Source organism: Coregonus clupeaformis, chromosome 8 (assembly GCF_020615455.1).
Source record: "Coregonus clupeaformis isolate EN_2021a chromosome 8, ASM2061545v1, whole genome shotgun sequence".
Classification (NCBI taxonomy): Eukaryota; Metazoa; Chordata; class Actinopteri; order Salmoniformes; family Salmonidae; genus Coregonus; species Coregonus clupeaformis.
This window is the reverse complement of record NC_059199.1, coordinates 39807601-39827600: the sequence shown is the minus strand read 5'-3', so window position 1 is coordinate 39827600 and position 20000 is coordinate 39807601. Positions and strand designations below refer to the sequence as shown.

The window sequence follows — 20000 nt, the reverse complement described above, 5'->3', positions numbered from 1 at the left end:
GTGTGCATGGCCATGTGTGTGTGCTTTTCTCTTCATGCTCTGATGAAAGGGCCACTATTAAAAGAGCTTGAGAGGCCAGGGGCCATTTTAAGAGACTGAAGGGGTCATGGTAAGAGGCCAAGGGCCATTTTAAGAGATTGAAGGGGTCATGGTAAGAGACTAGGGGCTATTTTAAGAGACTGAAGGGGCCAGGGTAGGAGGCTAGGGGCTATTTTAAGAGATTGAAGGGGCCAGGGTAAGAGGCTAGGGGCCAGGGTAAGAGGCTGGGGGCCATGGTAAGAGGCTAGGGGCCAGCGTAAGATGCTAGGGGCCAGGGTAAGAGGCTAGGGGCCAGGGTAAGAGGCTAGGGGTCAGAGTAAGAGGCTAGGGGCCAGGGTAAGAGGCTGGGGGCCAGGGTAAGAGGCTAGGGGCCAGGGTAAGAGGCTAGGAATCAGAGTAAGAGGCTAGGGGTCAGAGTAAGATGCTAGGGGCCAGGGTAAGAGGCTAGGGGCCAGGGTAAGAGGCTAGGGGCCAGGGTAAGAGGCTAGGGGCCAGGGTAAGAGGCTAGGGGCCAGGGTAAGAGGCTAGGGGCCAGGGTTACATCACCATGTCAACAGTCTCCCCAGAAAGGAGTGTGACAGTGAGAGGCTGCACTAATGAGTCTTTCATAGACATGAAAGGAAGAGAGGGAGAGAGCGGGAGGCTGAGGAACGGGTTAGGGATGGAGAGAGAGAGAGAGAGAGAGAGAGAGAGAGAGAGAGAGAGAGAGAGAGAGAGAGAGAGAGAGAGAGAGAGAGAGAGAGAGAGAGAGAGAGAGAGAGAGAGAGAGAGAGAGGCAGGTGAGAGGGTTAGGGGTGGGAGAGAGAGAGAGCCAGAGAGAGAGCCAGAGAGGGAGAGGGTAAGGGGTAGAGAGAGGATGAGAGAAGAGAGGTTTAAGGTTGTGGAAGGAGTGGAGGGGAAAAGCAGAGATATATATATAGGTATATGGAGATAAGAGGTGGGATAGCACATCTTCCGGCAAGCTGGGCAAGGCATAGAGATAGCATGACAACAGAGGGAATCATGTTTCTCTACTGTATTAAGCTCTATACTGTATGAACAAAAATAACATTTGTTGCTTCGGATGAAATGTAGCACATCTCGCTAGTGCCGACTTTCCAAATTATACACAATACAATATCCAGTAAATATCAGCCACCGACAACTATATTCTCCCAGTCATTCTATCTTTCTCTTTTTATATCTTTCTCTTTTTTATTTGTCATTTTCTGACAGGTTTACTTCATCTGGGCTTTCATATACAATATACGTGATGGCAGTGACTCATTATTCGTGTGTGTGGGTTTGTGTCTAAAGGCATCCACATGCTTCTCAGCCGAAACAGTTCGGTAGAGTTTGTGCATATATTATGATGACATTTTGTGACGTTTTGTTCGTTTTGGACTTCGTTGAGGGTTTTTTCGGAGGCAAGCCGAAGTTCGGATTCGAAGTCTACGCCCCTTCATCAGTGATTGGTCAACAGTAGGGATTCTTCAAAAGTCTTTGATGTCATTCAACAAGAGTCGTTTTCATTCACATTTTTTCATTGAAAAATACTATACCAAACATCTTCGTTAGATGTAAAATTGTATGACTAAGATCTCTTCGGCAAAAACGTCAAAATGAATGACATATTTCTTGAGTTATTTTGAATAAGTGTATACTGGCTATGGCGTCTCAAAATTTACAAACACTACTATTGTCGTTTTTTCACTTTTTAGGGAGTATGCGAGCACACTCGTTCAGTTCGACTAGCCGAGTTCAGCTAGGCGCCAGCCGAACTGAAACATGCTGATGCCTGTAGCATCATGGTATAATAGGCTAGTCTATATGACATCATGGTATAACAGCATAGTCTATATGACATCATGGTATAACAGGCTAGTCTATATGACATCATGGTATAACAGGATAGTCTATATGACAACATGGTATAACAGGCTAGTCTATATGACATCATGGTACAACAGGCTAGTCTATATGACATCATGGTATAACAGGATAGTCTATATGACAACATGGTATAACAGGCTAGTCTATATGACATCATGGTATAATATTCTATATGACATGGTATAGCAGGATAGTCTATATGACATGATGGTATAATAGCCTATTCTATATGGCATCATGGTATAACAGGCTAGTCTATATGACATCATGGTATAATAGTCTATATGACATCATGTATAATAGAAGAGTCTATATGACATCATGATATAATAGTCTATATGACATCATGTATAATATGCTAGTCTATATGACATCATGGTATAATAGAAGAGTCTATATGACATCATGGTATAATAGTCTATATGACATCATGTATAATAGGCTAGTCTATATGACATCATGGTATAATAGAAGAGTCTATATGACATCATGGTATAATAGAAGAGTCTATATGATATCATGGTATAATAGTCTTGTCTGCACTGTACTGTATTAAAGAATAAGGTGCCTCAGCTGAGAAAGCTGAGCTCAATTATGGAGGGAGGTAACAAAGCAGTGGTATGTCTTCACACACACACACACACACACAAAAAAACACACACACACACACACACACACACACAGCATGATCTGATTTATTGATGTGCAATGGTTTCCCATAGCATTCTTCAGGGAGGCTGCATCAAAAAACACACACACACACACACACGACCACACAAACACACACACACACACACATTCTCTCACATACATAAATGAGTTAAGCACATCAATAATTCAGACTTCCTGATTCAGGGCTTTTTGAGCGGCTCTTATCTACTGCTTCGTGTGAGCTGCTACTTTTCTCTCTCCTGTTTTCCCTTTCCCACCTCTCCATCTCTCCACCTTTCCTCTTTCCATCTTCTACAGAACTCTGTCTCAATCTCTCCGGTCATCTCCCTAACCCTCTTTCTTTTTTCTTCTCTCATAATCTGTCTTCCTTTCACATCATCACCCCTCTCTCTCTCTCTCTCTCTCTCTCTCTCTCTCTCTCTCTCTCTCTCTCTCTCTCTCTCTCTCTCTCTCTCTCTTTCCCTCCCTCTTAAAATCCCAGTCTCCCTCTCCAGTCATCCCTATCCTTTGGGCCAGTTGTTTAACCTGACTACGTGACCTGACCAGAAACATGTCCTGCCCTTACATTGTGCTAACACATCGTATCAGAGATGTACAACCCTTAGAGCAACAGGGGAACATGCACAGTCGCTTCAGCGCGATAGCCTTGTCCAGTGAGTCTTATCAGTGGCTTTCAAATTACAGCCGTTTTATAAACGAGACCTCGTAATGTGAGAGAGAGAGCTCTGTTGAGCTGTGATCTTAACACTTTTACCACCAGTCTGTTTGAAAGAACATGTGAATACACACAGGCACACACACACATACACAGACACACACACACACACACACACACACACACACTAACACACACACACACACACACACAGAGAGAGAGGGGGGGTACAAAGGCAGGGTTTGTAAGAGGCTGAGGGATAAGAGTGTGATAAATGAAACATGTCTGACTAATAGAGGGAAATCACAGGATGACACTCGGATGAAGGAAACCCTGGGATGAAGAACACCCTAAGATGAAGGACACGCTGGGATGAAGGGATGTCATCTCAGGCTGAGAAGAGTGGAGAGAGATTAGAGGAGAAAAGAGCAGAGGAGGAGGTAGAGAAGGAGAAGTGCAGAGGAGTGGAGAAGGATAAGGAGGAGAAATAAGAGAGTTAGGGAGAGCAGGATGACACTGGGATGAGAGGAGAAGAGAGAGAGGAGATTGATGAGGAATGAGGAGAGAGACCGTAAGGGAGAAGAGGAGTAAAGGATGAAGGAACAGGGATATCATTATAGGCTGGGAATAATGGACATGAAAAAGAGGCAATGAGAGGAGAGAGGGAGAAAAGGAGAGGAGGAGGAAGAGGAGGAGGAAGAGGTTCAGGAAGAGGAGGAGGAGGTTCAGGAAGAGGAGGAGTAGGAGGGGGAGGAGGAAGAGGAGGAGGAGGAGGAGGAAGAGGAGGAGGAGGAGGAGGAAGAGGAGGAGGAGGTTCAGGAGGAGGTTCAGGAGGAGGAGGAGGAGGAGGTTCAGGAAGAGGAGGAGGAGGGGGAGGAGGAAGAGGAGGAGGAGGAGGAAGAGGAGGAGGAAGATGAGGAGGAAGAGGAGGAGAAGGAGGAGGAGGAGGTTCAGGAGGAGGAGGAGGAGGAGGAGGAGGAGGTTCAGGAAGAGGAGGAGTAGGAGGGGGAGGAGGAAGAGAAGGAGGAGGTGGAAGAGGAGGAGGAAGAGGTTCAGGGGAGGAGGAGGGGAGGAGGAGGAGGAGAGGAGGAAGAGGAGGAGGAAGAGGAGGAGGAGGAGGTTCAGGGGGAGGAGGAGGAGGAGGAGGAGGTTCAGGAAGAGGAGGAGTAGGAGAGGGAGGAGGAAGAGGAGGAGGAGGAGGAGGAAGAGGAGGAAGAAGAGGAGGAGGAGGAGGAGGAGGAGGAGGAGGAGGAGGAGGAGGAGGAAGAGGAAGAGGAAGATGAGGAAGAGGATGAGGAAGAGGAGGAAGAGGAGGAGGAGGAGGAGGAGGAGGAGGATAACATTCAACAGCAGACCTATAGGTCACGCATGAGGTGACAGAGATGTGCTGGCTGAAAATGTCACCCCCTTCCATATCTGCCACCCTAACCTAATCACCATGGAGAGGAACAGCTGAAATGTCACCAGCTGTCAGCTGAGGAAGCAGAGTGTGTGCATCCCAAATGATACCATATTCCCTTTATAGTACACTACCTTTGACCAGAGCCCTATACTCCCTGATCAAAAGTAATGCACTATATAGGGAATAGGGTGCCATTTGGTGTATGAGGGGGAGATGGTGATGGTAGTGGTGTAAACATACCCTAGTCTAATACTGTAGCACTATGTTACACCCTAGTCTAATACTGGTCCACTATGTAACACATACCCTAGTTGTCACGGTTCCCTCAGACAGAACCCAGAAGCAGACCAGGACAAGGAGAGTTGAACGAAGGTGAGGGTTTATTACAGATTCAAAAAAGGTGCAGAATAATCCAGGGACAGAGCGGGCGGCGTGGATGAGTTGTTGAGGGTGCAGTTGTTGGTCCAGTGATGGCTCGGCAGCCGCCGACCATCAGGCAGAGGTAGGGTGAAGGTTCCGGACGAGTGACTGCAGATGGGACAAAAACGGAGGTAAGTAAACCAAAAACCAACAAGGTACAAAACAACAAAACTAACGCTAGACGCTCTAGGACTGATACTCTGACAAAACCTACTGTTCATGGCTAACGATCCGGCAGGAACTGGATGTTCGGCCAGAGCCTAAGAAGGGTGATGATCAGGACCAGGTGTGCAGATTGCTGATGGGATGCAGGTGCGGAAAACAAGAGCGCTCCCCGGAGCGTTCCCGAACCCTCGGGAAACTGGAGATTACGAACAGGAAAAACTAGTCACCAGACAGGACCCGACTCAGACAGCCGGGATCGTTACAGTACCCCCTCCGACGAACGCCACCGGGCGGACTCCCGAGCGCCAGGATGGAGGCGGTAGAAGTCACTGATGAGGTCCGCATCTAGGACCTGTCGCCGCGGAATCCAACTCCTCTCCTCAGGGCCATACCCCTCCCAGTCCACGAGATACTGGAAACCCCGGCCCCGCCGTCTGGAATCCATGATGCGACGCACCGTGTAGGCAGGACCCCTCCGATCATCCGAGGAGGAGGAGGAGGAGGCGGAGGAGGCAACAGAGGACTGAGGAAGACAGGCTTGAGGCAGGAGACATGAAAGGTGGGATGGACTCTGAGCGTCCCTCGGTAGTTTGAGTCGAACTGCCACTGGATTGATCACCTTCTCCACCACAAACGGACCAATGAACTCGGTAACAACTTCCTAGACTCAGTCCGTAACGGAAGATCCCGTGTGGCCAACCAAACCCTATCTCCGATGGTATAGGTGGGAGCGGGGATCCGGCGACGATTCGCCTGGGAGCTGATACCGGTCCGAAACTCTAAGGAGTGCCTTTCTGGCCCGATGCCAGGTCCGGTGGCAACGACGAATATGGGCCTGAACAGAAGGCACTGAGAGCTCCTTCTCCTGAGAAGGAAACAGGGGAGGTTGGTAGCCATACAGGCACTGGAAGGGAGACATCCCAGTGGCAGATGTAGGAAGAGTATTGTGGGCATACTCAACCCAAGGCAACTGAGAGACCCAGGAGGTGGGGTTGGAAGAGACCAGACAGCGTAGCGTGGATTCCATCTTCTGGTTGGCTCTCTCCGCCTGACCATTGGATTGGGGGTGAAAACCAGATGTGAGACTGACTGTAGCTCCAATGGCCAAACAGAAGGACTTCCAGACAGCAGAGGTAAACTGAGGGCCACGGTCGGAAACGATATCACTGGGCAAACCGTGGACCCTGAAAACCTCCCTAACCAGGATCTCGGACGTCTCCGAGGCAGAGGGAAGCTTGGCAATTGGCACAAAGTGGGCGAACTTGCTGAATCTGTCCACGATAGTCAGAACGACCGTGTTCCCCTCAGAAGCGGGCAACCCAGTGACGAAGTCCAGGGCCAGATGCGACCATGGTCGCCGGGGAATAGGAAGGGGGTGAAGTAGTCCAGAGCTGGGCCGATTGGTACTCTTATTCTGCGCACACACTGGACAGGCAGCAACAAACCCCCGAGTATCCTCGGCCGTGGCAGGCCACCAAAAAGCGTCTGCGAAGAAACGCCATTGTCCGAGCCACGCCAGGGTGACAAGCCATCTTGCTGGCGTGGGACCATTTGAGGACAGCCGGACGAACCGACTCAGGCACAAACAACCGACCGGGTGGACCGTTACCGGGACCGGGCTGAGTCCGAAGGGCCGCCAGCACCTCCTCCTCAATCTTCCACTAACTGCTCCCACGACGCAGTTCCGGGGGAGAATTGTCTCGGTCTTGGACCCACTCTCCTCCGTCTTGGAGAACATCCGGGACAAGGCGTCCGCCTTGCCGTTCTTAGATCCAGGTCGGAACGTCAGGGAAAACCTGAATCGTCCGAAAAACAACGCCCACCTGGCCTGACGGGGAGTTGAGACGTTTAGCCGATTGCACGTAAGCAAGATTCTTGTGGTCAGTCCAGACAATAAACGGTTGCTCCGCCCCCTCCAACCAGTGGCGCCACTCCTCCAAGGCAAGTTTCACCGCGAGAAGCTCCCGGTTACCCACATCGTAATTCCTCTCCGCAGGCGAAAGGCGACGAGAGTAGTAGGCGCAGGGATGGAGTTTACTGTCCGTGGAGCATCGCTGCGACAGGATGGCGCCAACTCCCACATCAGACGCGTCCACTTCAACGACGAACTGACGGGCCGTGTCCGGTTGAGAGAGAATCGGTGCGTTGGTGAATCGCCTCTTCAAATCCAGAAACGCACGATCCGCCTCCGGATTCCACTTGAAGGTCCTGATACTGGAAGTCAAGGCAGTTAATGGAGCGGCCACGCGGCTGTAATCCCGGATGAATCTGCGGTAGAAATTCGCAAACCCCAAAAATCTCTGGAGCTGCAATCTCGTACCGGGCTGGGCCCATTCCAGAACCGCTCTAACCTTCTCCTGGTCCATCCTAATCTCTCCCCTGGAGATGATGTACCCGAGAAAGGATGTCGTGTGGGCGTGAAACTCGCACTTCTCGGCCTTCACGAACAGGCGATTCTCCAACAATCGCTGCAGAACCTGCCGGACATGCTGGACGTGGTCGGAAGGTTCCTTCGAGAAGATCAGAATGTCATCCAGGTAAACAAACACAAAGAGACCGATCATATCTCTCAGGACGTCGTTCACCATACTCTGGAATACCGCTGGAGCATTGGTCAGTCCAAACGGCATCACCTGATACCAAGTGACCCATCGGTGTATTGAAACCCGTCAACCACTCGTCCCCCTCTCTGATCCGGACCAGGTGATACGCATTGCGTAGGTCTAGCTTGGTGAACACCGTAGCACCCTGTAAGGAGTCGAAGGCAGAACTCATCAAGGGCAGGGGATACTTGTTCTTGACCGTGATGTCATTCAACCCCCGATAATCAATACACGGTCGAAGAGAGCCATCCTTCTTACCCACAAAGAAGAATCCTGCCCCCAGGGGTGATGACGAGGACGAACGAGACCAGCAGCTAGGGACTCCTTGATGTAGGTCTCCAACGCCTCACGTTCAGGTCGGGAGATACTGTATAACCTTCCCTTGGGGTAGACAGCTCCAGGGACCAGGTTGATGGCACAATCATATGGTCGGTGGGGAGGAAGTGACAGAGCCTTCTGCTTACTGAAAACTTCCCCAAATCGTGATATGTCTCGGGAACCAGGGACAAATCTGGGGGTTTAGCCTCAATCACCTGACTGGGAACCGAATGGGGGCAGGCAGTCTTGAGACAGTTAGCATGACAATCAAGGCTCCAACTCGTTACCTTGCCCGTCACCCAATCGAACGTGGGATTGTGTTCCTTCAGCCAGGGGTAACCAAGGACCAGAGGAACATGGGAAGACGGCAGAATGAAGAATGAAATCATCTCAGAATGATTCCCCGACAACCGCATCTTAACCGGTTCAGTCCTCATCGTGATACGTGCCAGACTACTGCCGTTCAGAGTGGTCGCTTCAATGGCTTCCGGCAATTGCTCCTTGGAAAGCCCCAGCTGTTCCACCAACTCGGCATCAAGAAAGCTTCCATCGGCACCTGAATCGATAAAAGCGTTAAGCGCTAAGCTCTGATTCCTGTTCACAAGGGTAGCCGGAAAACGGGGTCTGACAGAGGTACTGAGAGGTTGAAACTGGCTCGCTAACAGTCCTCCCAACTTTAGCGAGCCGGGCAGTTTGACGACCGCCGGGAACAAGTGGAGATGTAATGTCCCGAGCGACCACAGTAGAGGCAGCAGTTGGTCTTACGTCTCTGTTGACGCTCCTCCTTGGTTAACCCGTGCCGCCCCACTTGCATGGGTTCAGAATCGGGAGAGAGGTCCTCTCCACTAATCCTTTGTGGTGGAGAATGATCGACGTGTTCTGGTCCACCACCCGACCCGACTGGGAACTGAGAAGCTGATCGATTGGACGGACCCCATTGCTTCTCCCTCCTTCGCTCTCGGACTCGATTATCCACCCGAATAGACAAGGCTACCAAGCTGTCCAGGTCACTAGGCTCCGGATAAGAGATCAACTCATCCTTGAGCTGCTCCGACAGACCCTGGTAAAAGGCCGCTTGCAAAGACTCCTCGTTCCACCCACTCTCCACAGCCAACGTCTTGAACTCGATCACGAAGTCGGCCACGCTGCGAGTTCCTTGGTGAAGAGAAAACAGGCGCCTAGCTGCGTCCCTCCCTCGGACGGAATGGTCGAAGAGCTTCCTCATCTCGGCCGTGAAACCCTGGTATGAAGCCATGCAGGGATCCTGTCGTTCCCAAACGGCTGAAGCCCACTCCAGCGCTCGACCACGCAGCAACTCAATCACAAAGGCTATCCTAGCCTTGTCTGTGGCATAAGAGTAGGGCTGTAGATCGAACACTAATCCACACTGCATAAGGAAGGAACGGCATCTTCCCAGCTCCCCTCATATTTATCCGGCGTCGGAACCTTGGGCTCACGGAGGGACACAACTTCAGAAGCGGCAGGCGAGATGGGTGAAACCGGTAGTGGGTCCTCCACCGGACACTGGCGTTGGTTCTGGACCTCCGTCAGACCGGAAGAAAGGTTCCGAACTGACAACGCGATCTCCTGTAGTACCGTGCTATGATGGCCCAACATCTTCTCCTGCTGGGTAATGGCATGGCGAACAGAGTCCAGGTCCGCTGGGTTCATTACTGGCCGGATCGTTCTGTCACGGTTCCCTCAGACAGAACCCAGAAGCAGACCAGGACAAGGAGAGTTGAACGAAGGTGAGGGTTTATTACAGATTCAAAAAAGGTGCAGAATAATCCAGGGACAGAGCGGGCGGCGTGGATGAGTTGTTGAGGGTGCAGTTGTTGGTCCAGTGATGGCTCGGCAGCCGCCGACCATCAGGCAGAGGTAGGGTGAAGGTTCCGGACGAGTGACTGCAGATGGGACAAAAACGGAGGTAAGTAAACCAAAAACCAACAAGGTACAAAACAACAAAACTAACGCTAGACGCTCTAGGACTGATACTCTGACAAAACCTACTGTTCATGGCTAACGATCCGGCAGGAACTGGATGTTCGGCCAGAGCCTAAGAAGGGTGATGATCAGGACCAGGTGTGCAGATTGCTGATGGGATGCAGGTGCGGAAAACAAGAGCGCTCCCCGGAGCGTTCCCGAACCCTCGGGAAACTGGAGATTACGAACAGGAAAAACTAGTCACCAGACAGGACCCGACTCAGACAGCCGGGATCGTTACACTAGTCTAATACTGGTCCACTATGTTACACATACCCTAGTCTAATACTGGTCCACTATGTTACACCCTAGTCTAATACTGGTCCACTATGTTACACCCTAGTCTAATACTGGTCCACTATGTTACACCCTAGTCTAATACTGTATCACTATATTATACATACCCTAGTCTAATACTGGTCCACTATGTTATACCCTAGTCTAATACTGGTCCACTATGTTATACCCTAGTCTAATACTGGTCCACTATGTTATACCCTAGTCTAATACCGGTCCACTATGTTACACCCTAGTCTATGTTCATTAGAGCCACCATGTAATGCAAGTTAACTTTGGTTCAAACTGCTAGCATGATGATATCACAAAACGCTTGATTATGTTCAGTCCAGACTACACTTCGACTAGAAATCATTGTGTGTGTGCATTTTGTTTGTGTGTATTTTGGTCTCCAGAGTATTAGAAAGAGAACCTATGGCAGGGATACTCAACTCTTTCCCTATAAGTTCCGGAGCCTGCTGGTTTCGTGTTCTACCTGATAATGAATTGCACACACTTTGTGTCCCAGGTCTAAATCCGTCCCTGATTAGAGGGGAACAATTAAAAAATGCAGTGGAACTGGCTTCGAGGTCAAGAGTTGTGTTTGAGGACCTTATCCACCTCATTTTCTAACATTGCTATGGGCACAGCCAAACAACAGAAGTGATGGATTCGACTTCAGATGTATTTCCCTACTGCAGCACTCCGGTGGAAAACCTGCCAGAGTAAATTATTTGAAGGAGTCAATTTATAGAGTATAAAATGCAAGTAAACAAGTATACGTGTAATGTTATATGTATTTCATTCAAATTTGCTAACGTTAGCTAGACCTACTACTAGACTAGTTCTGTTGTGATAATAATGTTAGCTAGACCTACCAGTAGACTAGTTCTGTTGTGATAATAATGTTAGCTAGACCTACCAGTAGACTAGTTCTGTTGTGATAATAATGTTAGCTAGACCTACCAGTAGACTAGTTCTGTTGTGATAATAATGTTAGCTAGACCTACCAGTAGACTAGTTCTGTTGTGATAATAATGTTAGCTAGACCTACCAGTAGACTAGTTCTGTTGTGATAATAATGTTAGCTAGACCTACCAGTAGACTAGTTATGTTGTGATAATAATGTTAGCTAGACCTACCAGTAGACTAGTTCTGTTGTGATAATAATGTTAGCTAAACCTACCAGTAGACTAGTTCTGTTGTGATAATAATGTTAGCTAGACCTACCAGTAGACTAGTTCTGTTGTAATAATAATGTTAGTTGTGTTGTGTGAGTTAAGGGCCATCCACCAAGCCAATAACTATAATGATAGGTATATGTGTGTATGTGTGTATGTATGTATGTGTGTATATGTGTGTATGTATATATGTATATACAGTGAGGGAAGAAAGTATTTGATTCCCTGCAGATTTTGTACGTTTGCCCACTGACAAAGAAATGATCAGTCTATAATTTTAATGGTAGGTTTATTTGAACAGTGAGAGACAGAATAACAACAAAAAAATCCAGAAAAACGCATTTCAAAAATGTTATAAATTGATTTGCATTTTAATGAGGGAAATAAGTATTTGACCCCCTCTCAATCAGAAAGATTTCTGGCTCCCAGGTGTCTTTTATACAGGTAACGAGCTGAGATTAGGAGCACACTCTTAAAGGGAGTGCTCCTAATCTCAGCTTGTTACCTATATAAAAGACACCTGTCCACAGAAGCAATCAATCAATCAGATTCCAAACTCTCCACCATGGCAAAGACCAAAGAGCTCTCCAAGGATGTCAGGGACAAGATTGTAGACCTACACAAGGCTGGAATGGGCTACAAGACCATCGCCAAGCAGCTTGGTGAGAAGGTGACAACAGTTGGTGCGATTATTCACAAATGGAAGAAACACAAAATAACTGTCAATCTCCCTCGGCCTTGGGCTCCATGCAAGATCTCACCTCGTGGAATTGCAATGATCATGAGAACGGTGAGGAATCAGCCCAGAACTACACGGGAGGATCTTGTCAATGATCTCAAGGCAGCTGGGACCATAGTCACCAAGAAAGCAATTGGTAACACACTACGCCGTGAAGGACTGAAATCCTGCAGCGCCCGCAAGGTCCCCCTGCTCAAGAAAGCACATATACAGGGCCGTCTGAAGTTTGCCAATGAACATCTGAATGATTCAGAGGAGAACTGGGTGAAAGTGTTTTGGTCAGATGAGACCAAAATTGAGCTCTTTGGCATCAACTGAACTCGCCGTGTTTGGAGAAGGAGGAATGCTGCTTATGACCCCAAGAACACCATCCCCACCGTCAAACATGGAGGTGGAAACATTATGCTTTGGGGGTGTTTTTCTGCTAAGGGGACAGGACAACTTCACCGCATCAAAGGGACGATGGACGGGGCCATGTACCGTCAAATCTTGGGTGAGAACCTCCTTCCCTCAGCCAGGGCATTGAAAATGGGTTGTGGAATGTTATTCCAGCATGACAATGACCCAAAACACACGGCCAAGGCAACAAAGGAGTGGCTCAAGAAGAAGTTCATTAAGGTCCTGGAGTGGCCTAGCCAGTCACCAGACCTTAATCCCATAGAAAATCTGTGGAGGGAGCTGAAGGTTCGAGTTGCCAAACGTCAGCCTCGAAAACCTTAATGACTTGGAGAAGATCTGCAAAGAGGAGTGGAACAAAATCCCTCCTGAGATGTGTGCAAACCTGGTGGCCAACTACAAGAAACGTCTGACCTCTGTGATTGCCAACAAGGGTTTTGCCACCAAGTACTAAGTAATGTTTTGCAGAGGGGTCAAATACTTATTTCCCTCATTAAAATGCTAATCAATTTATAACATTTTTGACATGTGTTTTTCTGGATTTTTCTGTTTTTATTCTGTCTCTCACTGTTCAAATAAACCTACCATTAAAATGATAGACTGATCATGTCTTTGTCAGTGGGCAAACGTACAAAATCAGCAGGGGATCAAATACTTTTTTCCCTCACTGTATATATATATATATATATATATATATATATATATATATATATATATGTGTGTGTATATACAGTGGGGAGAACAAGTATTTGATACACTGCCGATTTTGCAGGTTTTCCTTCTTACAAAGCATGTAGAGGTCTGTAATTTTTATCATAGGTACACTTCAACTGTGAGAGACGGAATCTAAAACAAAAATCTAGAAAAACATATTGTATGATTTTTAAGTAATGAATTTACATTTTATTGCAAGACATAAGTATTTGATCACCTACCAACCAGTAAGAATTCCGGCTCTCACAGACCTGTTAGTTTTTTCTTTAAGAAGCCCTCCTGTTCTCCACTCTTTACCTGTATTAACTGCACCTGTTTGAACTCGTTACCTGTATAAAAGACACCTGTCCACACACTCAATCAAACAGACTCCAACCTCTTCACAATGGCAAAGACCAGAGAGCTGTGTAAGGACATCAGGGATAAAATTGTAGACCTGCACAAGGCTGGGATGGGCTACAGGACAATAGGCAAGCAGCTTGGTGAGAAAGCAACAACTGTTGGTGCAATTATTAGAAAATGGAAGAAGTTCAAGATGACGGTCAATCACCTTCGGTCTGGGGTTCCATGCAAGATCTCACCTCGTGGGGCATCAATGATCATGAGGAAGGTGAGGGATCAGCCCAGAACTACACGGCAGGACCTGGTCAATGACCTGAAGAGAGCTGGGACCACAGTCTCAAAGAAAACCATTAGTAACACACTACACCGTCATGGATTAAAATCCTGCAGCGCACGCAAGGTCCCCCTGCTCAAGCCAGCACATGTCCAGGCCCGTCTGAAGTTTACCAATGACCATCTGGATGATCCAGAGGAGGAATGGGAGAAGGTCATGTGGTCTGATGAGACAAAAATAGAGATTTTTGGTCTAAACTCCACTCGCCGTATTTGGACGAAGAAGAAGGATGAGTACAACCCCAAGAACACCATCCCAACCGTGAAGCTTGGAGGTGGAAACATCATTCTTTGGGGATGCTTTTCTGCAAAGGGGACAGGACGACTGCACCGTATTGAGGGGAGGATGGATGGGGCCATGTATCGCGAGATCTTGGCCAACAACCTCCTTCCCTCAGTAAGAGCATTGAAAATGGGTCGTGGCTGGGTCTTCCAGCATGACAACGACCTGAAACACACAGCCAGGGCAACTAAGGAGTGGCTCCGTAAGAAGCATCTCAAGGTCCTGGAGTGGCCTAGCCAGTCTCCAGACCTGAACCCAATAGAAAATCTTTGGAGGGAGCTGAAAGTCCGTATTGCCAAGCGACAGCCCCGAAACCTGAAGAATCTGGAGAAGGTCTGTATGGAGGAGTGGGCCAAAATCCCTGCTGCAGTGTGTGCAAACCTGGTCAAGACCTACAGGAAACATATGATCTCTGTAATTGCAAACAAAGGTTTCTGTACCAAATATTAAGTTCTGCTTTTCTGATGTATCAAATACTTATGTCATGCAATAAAATGCTAATTAATTACTTAAAAATCATACAATGTGATTTTCTGGATTTTTGTTTTAGATTCCGTCTCTCACAGTTGAAGTGTACCTATGATAAAAATGACAGACCTCTACATGCTTTGTAAGTAGGGAAACCTGCAAAATCGGCAGTGTATCAAATACTTGTTCTCCCCACTGTATATATATATATGTATATATATGTATATATATATATATATATATATATATATATATATATATATATATATATATATATATATATATATATATATATATATATATCATGGGGGATTGGAAGTGATGCAGACAATTACATTGATGGAAGTTACAATCTATCTGCAATATTAAGCTGATCTACCCCCTAATTTTCTTTTTAAATAAATAAATAAAAAATACTACACCTGTCAATATACTGATGAACACAACCTACTGCACACTGCCAATTAATAAGGTGGTAACACAAGACAATTCATGAGGTCTCTAACCCACAGATACTGGTTCAGACCATTCATGAGGTCTCTAACCCACAGATACTGGTTCAGACCATTCATGAGGTCTCTAACCCACAGATACTGGTTCAGACCATTCATGAGGTCTCTAACACACAGATACTGGTTCAGACCATTCATGAGGTCTCTAACCCACAGATACTGGTTCAGACCATTCATGAGGTCTCTAACCCACAGATACTGGTTCAGACCATTCATGAGGTCTCTAACACACAGATACTGGTTCAGACCATTGATGAGGTCTCTAACCCACAGATACTGGTTCAGACCATTCATGAGGTCTCTAACACACAGATACTGGTTCAGACCATTCATGAGGTCTCTAACACACAGATACTGGTTCAGACCATTCAGTGATTTCAGGATGATCATTGTCATATTGACAACTGAAAATAATACTTCAATGTACATGTAGGCCTAATGAAAAATAATATAGTCACTCGTATTTAAATGTAGCAATTCAACAACAAACGCTGTTTAGCCTGCACATCTTTTACAGCATGTCATTGCCTCCATGCTCAAGTGGTTTTCAAGTGATTTCCATTTTTTTTTATGGTTGTCAATTTCTTTTGGTCTTCTTTTTCACTGTTCATATCACTGTGTGTCCTGTGCAACCACTTGCAATGCATCAGTGCTACAATGTTATCATAACCGGCAAAAAGGAATCACACCAATGCACTTTCTCTCCGCAACATTCCTCAACATGCATTTTCTATGCTGTAGGCCTGTTTTACATTCAGCAATTAGCCAGACCAAGCCAGCTTCTCTCTCCGAATAGGCTATTAGGCCTAGTATAAACAATAATAAAAAATAAATGTCCTATAGCTTTTACTATATATTTTCCTTAGATTTCATGAGAAGAGGAATGGCCTATTGCGGAGAGGCTTGTGTAGCCTATAGCCCAGGGGTGGGCAACCCTGTTCCCTGGAGTGTCCCAGGTACTGGAGGATTTTGTCCCAGCTAGGCTCCACACCTGACCAACTGAGCTAATTGATCAGTTCAGTGATTTCCTAAATTCAACACACCTGGTCTTCCAGGTCGGTTAAATCAAAAATATGAAGTGCCTGAGGCACGCCAGGACCAGGGTTGCCTACCCCTGCTATGGCCTGTTGCTAATTGGAACAGCTGGAAGAGAGAGGCTAGTGATGTGTAGCCAAAGTAAGAAGCTAAACATTAGCTAGATATTAGGCCATTTATTAGCTAAATATTAGAGCTATAGGCTAAATATTATCTAGTCAAAGTGCAAAAAAAAAAAAAAAGATTATGAAATGGCAGATCTGTAGTGCATTCCTCCAGGCTGCGGTTTGGCAAGGCAATTCTATTGATTAGGCCTATATTTGTAGACAAGAGAAGTATACTGAACAAAAATATAAACGCAACATGTAACGATTTCATTGCGTTACAGTTCATATAAGGAAATCAGTAAATTGAAATACATTCATTAGGCCCTAATCTATGGATTTCACATGACTGGGCAGGGATACAGCCATGGGTGGGCCTGGGAGGGCATAGGTCCACCCACTGGGGAGCCAGGTCCAGCCAATCAGAATTAGTTTTTCACAAAAGGGCTTAATTACAGATAGAAATACTCTGTTTCATCAGCTGTCTCAGACGACCCCGCAGATGAAGAAGCCGGATGTGGAGGTCCTGGGCTGGCGTGGTTACACGTGGTCTGTGGTTGTGAGGCCGGTTGGACACACTGACAAATCCTCTAAAACGACGCTGGAGGCGGTTTATGGTAGAGAAATGAACATTCAATTATCTGGCAACAGCTCTGGTGGACATTTACTGTTCCCACCATCCCTCCTCCAATAGGCTATTAGTAGGCTAAAGAAATAAGTCAAAATAAGTGTCCAACAGGCTTTTGTAGTCTGGCTTTTCCTGGGATTCCACAATATTTAAGAGGAATAGCCGTGGCAGCGGAGAGGCCAGGGGTGTAATTGTGCAAAACAGCAGGCTCAAGATGTAGCCTATAGCCTAAGTTAGAAGCGTATGCATATTAGCCCATAATTCAAAGCTCAATGTTAGACTTGATACTGTAGTGAATATATCCAGTCAATTTACAGAGCAAAATAAAATAAAAGTTGATCAGATAACAAAATTATAGGTAGCCTACACTACATGCACTCCCGATGCTGTGCTGAGTACGCTCCCTCACAGTTGTATCCATAGTTTCCGCGTTTGTCTTCCGTGTTTTAAAAGAGTTGGAAAATGAGGTGGATAGTATCCAGTGGGCCTTGGAGAGCACAGAACAACACAGTGCTGTGCTCTCTTCTCTTTCTCAGTGACATGAGACACACAGACACACTCCTGCCAAAAAGACAAGATTACACCATTCTATTCACACCATTCAGAAGATGGAGGGAGAGGTAGCAATAGAGAGAGAGAGAGAGAGAGAGAGAGAGAGAGAGAGAGAGAGAGAGAGAGAGAGAGAGAGAGAGAGAGAGAGAGAGAGAGAGAGAGAGAGAGAGAGAGAGCAGACAGACAGACAGAGAGAGAGAGAGAGAGAGAGAGAGAGAGAGAGAGAGAGAGAGAGAGAGAGAGAGAGAGAGAGAGAGACAGACAGACAGACAGAGAGAGAGAGAGAGAGAGAGAGAGAGAGAGAGAGAGAGAGAGAGAGAGAGAGAGAGAGAGAGAGAGAGATTGTAGAGGCAGTGTGTTGTTGCAGCAAACACACACTCACACATACACACACCCCACTGCCTGCATAGCCCTGCATGACACTGATCAACACCAGGCCCATTGAAAGATGTGTAATCCCTACACACACTGAGGAGATGACATTGAGAAAGGGTAGAGTCATAATGAAACATGCTTCAAATGGATTTCATTTTCAATGAGGGAAAAAGCAGATTTCCAGCTGTGTTTGTGTGTGTGTGTGTGTGTGTGTGTGTGTGTGTGAGTGTGTGTGTGTGTGTGTGTGTGTGTGTGTGTGTGTGTGTGTGTGTGTGTGTGTGTGTGTGTGTGTGTGTGTGTGTGTGTGTGTGTGTGTGTGTGTGTGTGTGTGTGTGTGTGTGTGTGTGTGTGTGTGTGTGAGTGTGTAATGGGTAAGAGAGCATAGAGAAGTCATCTGTTACCCTGGAGCTTTTGTCCCACTAACATAAGTAAGGTAAATACCTGTGTGTGTGTGTTTGTGTGTGTGTGTGTCTGTGTGTATGTGTGTGTGCGCGTGCATGAATGTGTGTGTATATGTGATTGTGTGTGCATCCGTGTGTGTGTCCATGTGTCTGTGTCCGTCTGTGTGTGCGTCCGTGTGTGTGTCCGTGTGTGTGTGTGTGTCTGTGTGTCTGTGTGTCTGTGTGTTTGTGTGTAGTATAAATCCCAGTGAATGGAGTCTAGTTCAGTAGTGTGTAGACAGTGATTTACACAGTCACGTTGAACAGCCAGGGGTCCTCAGGCCAATTGGGATATTTTAGTACAGGCATGCCAGCCTGCTTGTGCATATTACAGGAATATATGAATACTCAATGTGATAACATGGAAGTCTTCTAAAGTGAAAACCTGTTCTTGTATAACACGAACAAAACGTGTTACACTTTTTACTTGAAACAGCTTCATATGAAACTGCTAAAATAAGTGTTTTCACACATTTTCTCAAATATGTTGAACTCCTTGTTTGAGAAAATTGGTGTATACAATACTGCCTCCTAAATTGGTGTGATAATTTGGTTGTGTAATTAAATATGTGTTATCATTTGGTTTCATTAATTCTAAAAAAAATATCTAGAACGGTCATGTAGGCTTCACTTAGCTGCTGGTGTTTACTGGAAAAGACTAAGAACCAAAATATGGTTTGTTAATAATATTGATATTGATTCAACATTATTAATTTAGACCATTGGTTCACCACCCTGCTTGTCAACCCCCACCCACTAAACATCTATTTTCCCCTCCACCCTATTTTCTCTCTCTCTCTCTCTCTCTCTCTCTCTCTCTCTCTCTCTCTCTCTCTCTCTCTCTCTCTCTCTCTCTCTGCCCCTCTCTCTCTCTCCCTCTCTCTGCCCCTCTCTCTCTCTCCCTCTCTCACTCCCTCTCTCTCTCTCCCTCTCTCTGCCCCTCTCTCTTTCTCTCTCTATCACTAGCTGCAAAGCAGATTTCTCTTTGAAGTGTTTAATTATTTCCTCTCTCTTTATTTCCTCCCTGTGTTTTTAGGGCTGCGGAGCAAGGGATGAGAGGAGGAGAGCTGACACAGCAGGTATACTGTACTGCAGTGGAGGCTCCTGAGAGGAGGACGGGGAGGACCATCCCACTCAGTCAATTTCACAAAAAAATTAAAATAATTAAACATTTAAAAAGTTATCCTTTTTAGATTAAACTATAATAAATATATTCACGTCACCAAATACATGATTAAAACACACTGTGCAACAAAGGTGTACCATAGTCTCAACACTTACCCTCTAGGGTAGCACCATGGTGTAGCCGGAGGACAGTTTTTTTCTGTCCTCCTCTGGCTACATGGATTTCAATGCAAAACCTAGGAGGCTGGTGCTCCTCACCCCCATCCATAGACCTACGTGGTAATTATGATGACTTCCGGAGGACGTCCTCCATCCAGTCAAAGGATCAGAGAATTAACCTAGTAATACGCATGTGTAATTTAGAAGCT

At 46.6% G+C, this 20000-nt stretch overlaps 1 protein-coding gene and 1 pseudogene across 2 annotated transcripts in view; one reads left to right on the top strand and one right to left on the bottom strand.

Annotated features, from left to right (window-relative positions):
* Positions 1-20000, bottom strand: part of LOC121572027 (adhesion G protein-coupled receptor B2) — a 467080-nt gene that overhangs the window by 370278 nt on the left and 76802 nt on the right. The window lies entirely within an intron of this gene.
* LOC121572566 lies at positions 3920-4615 on the top strand (annotated as a pseudogene).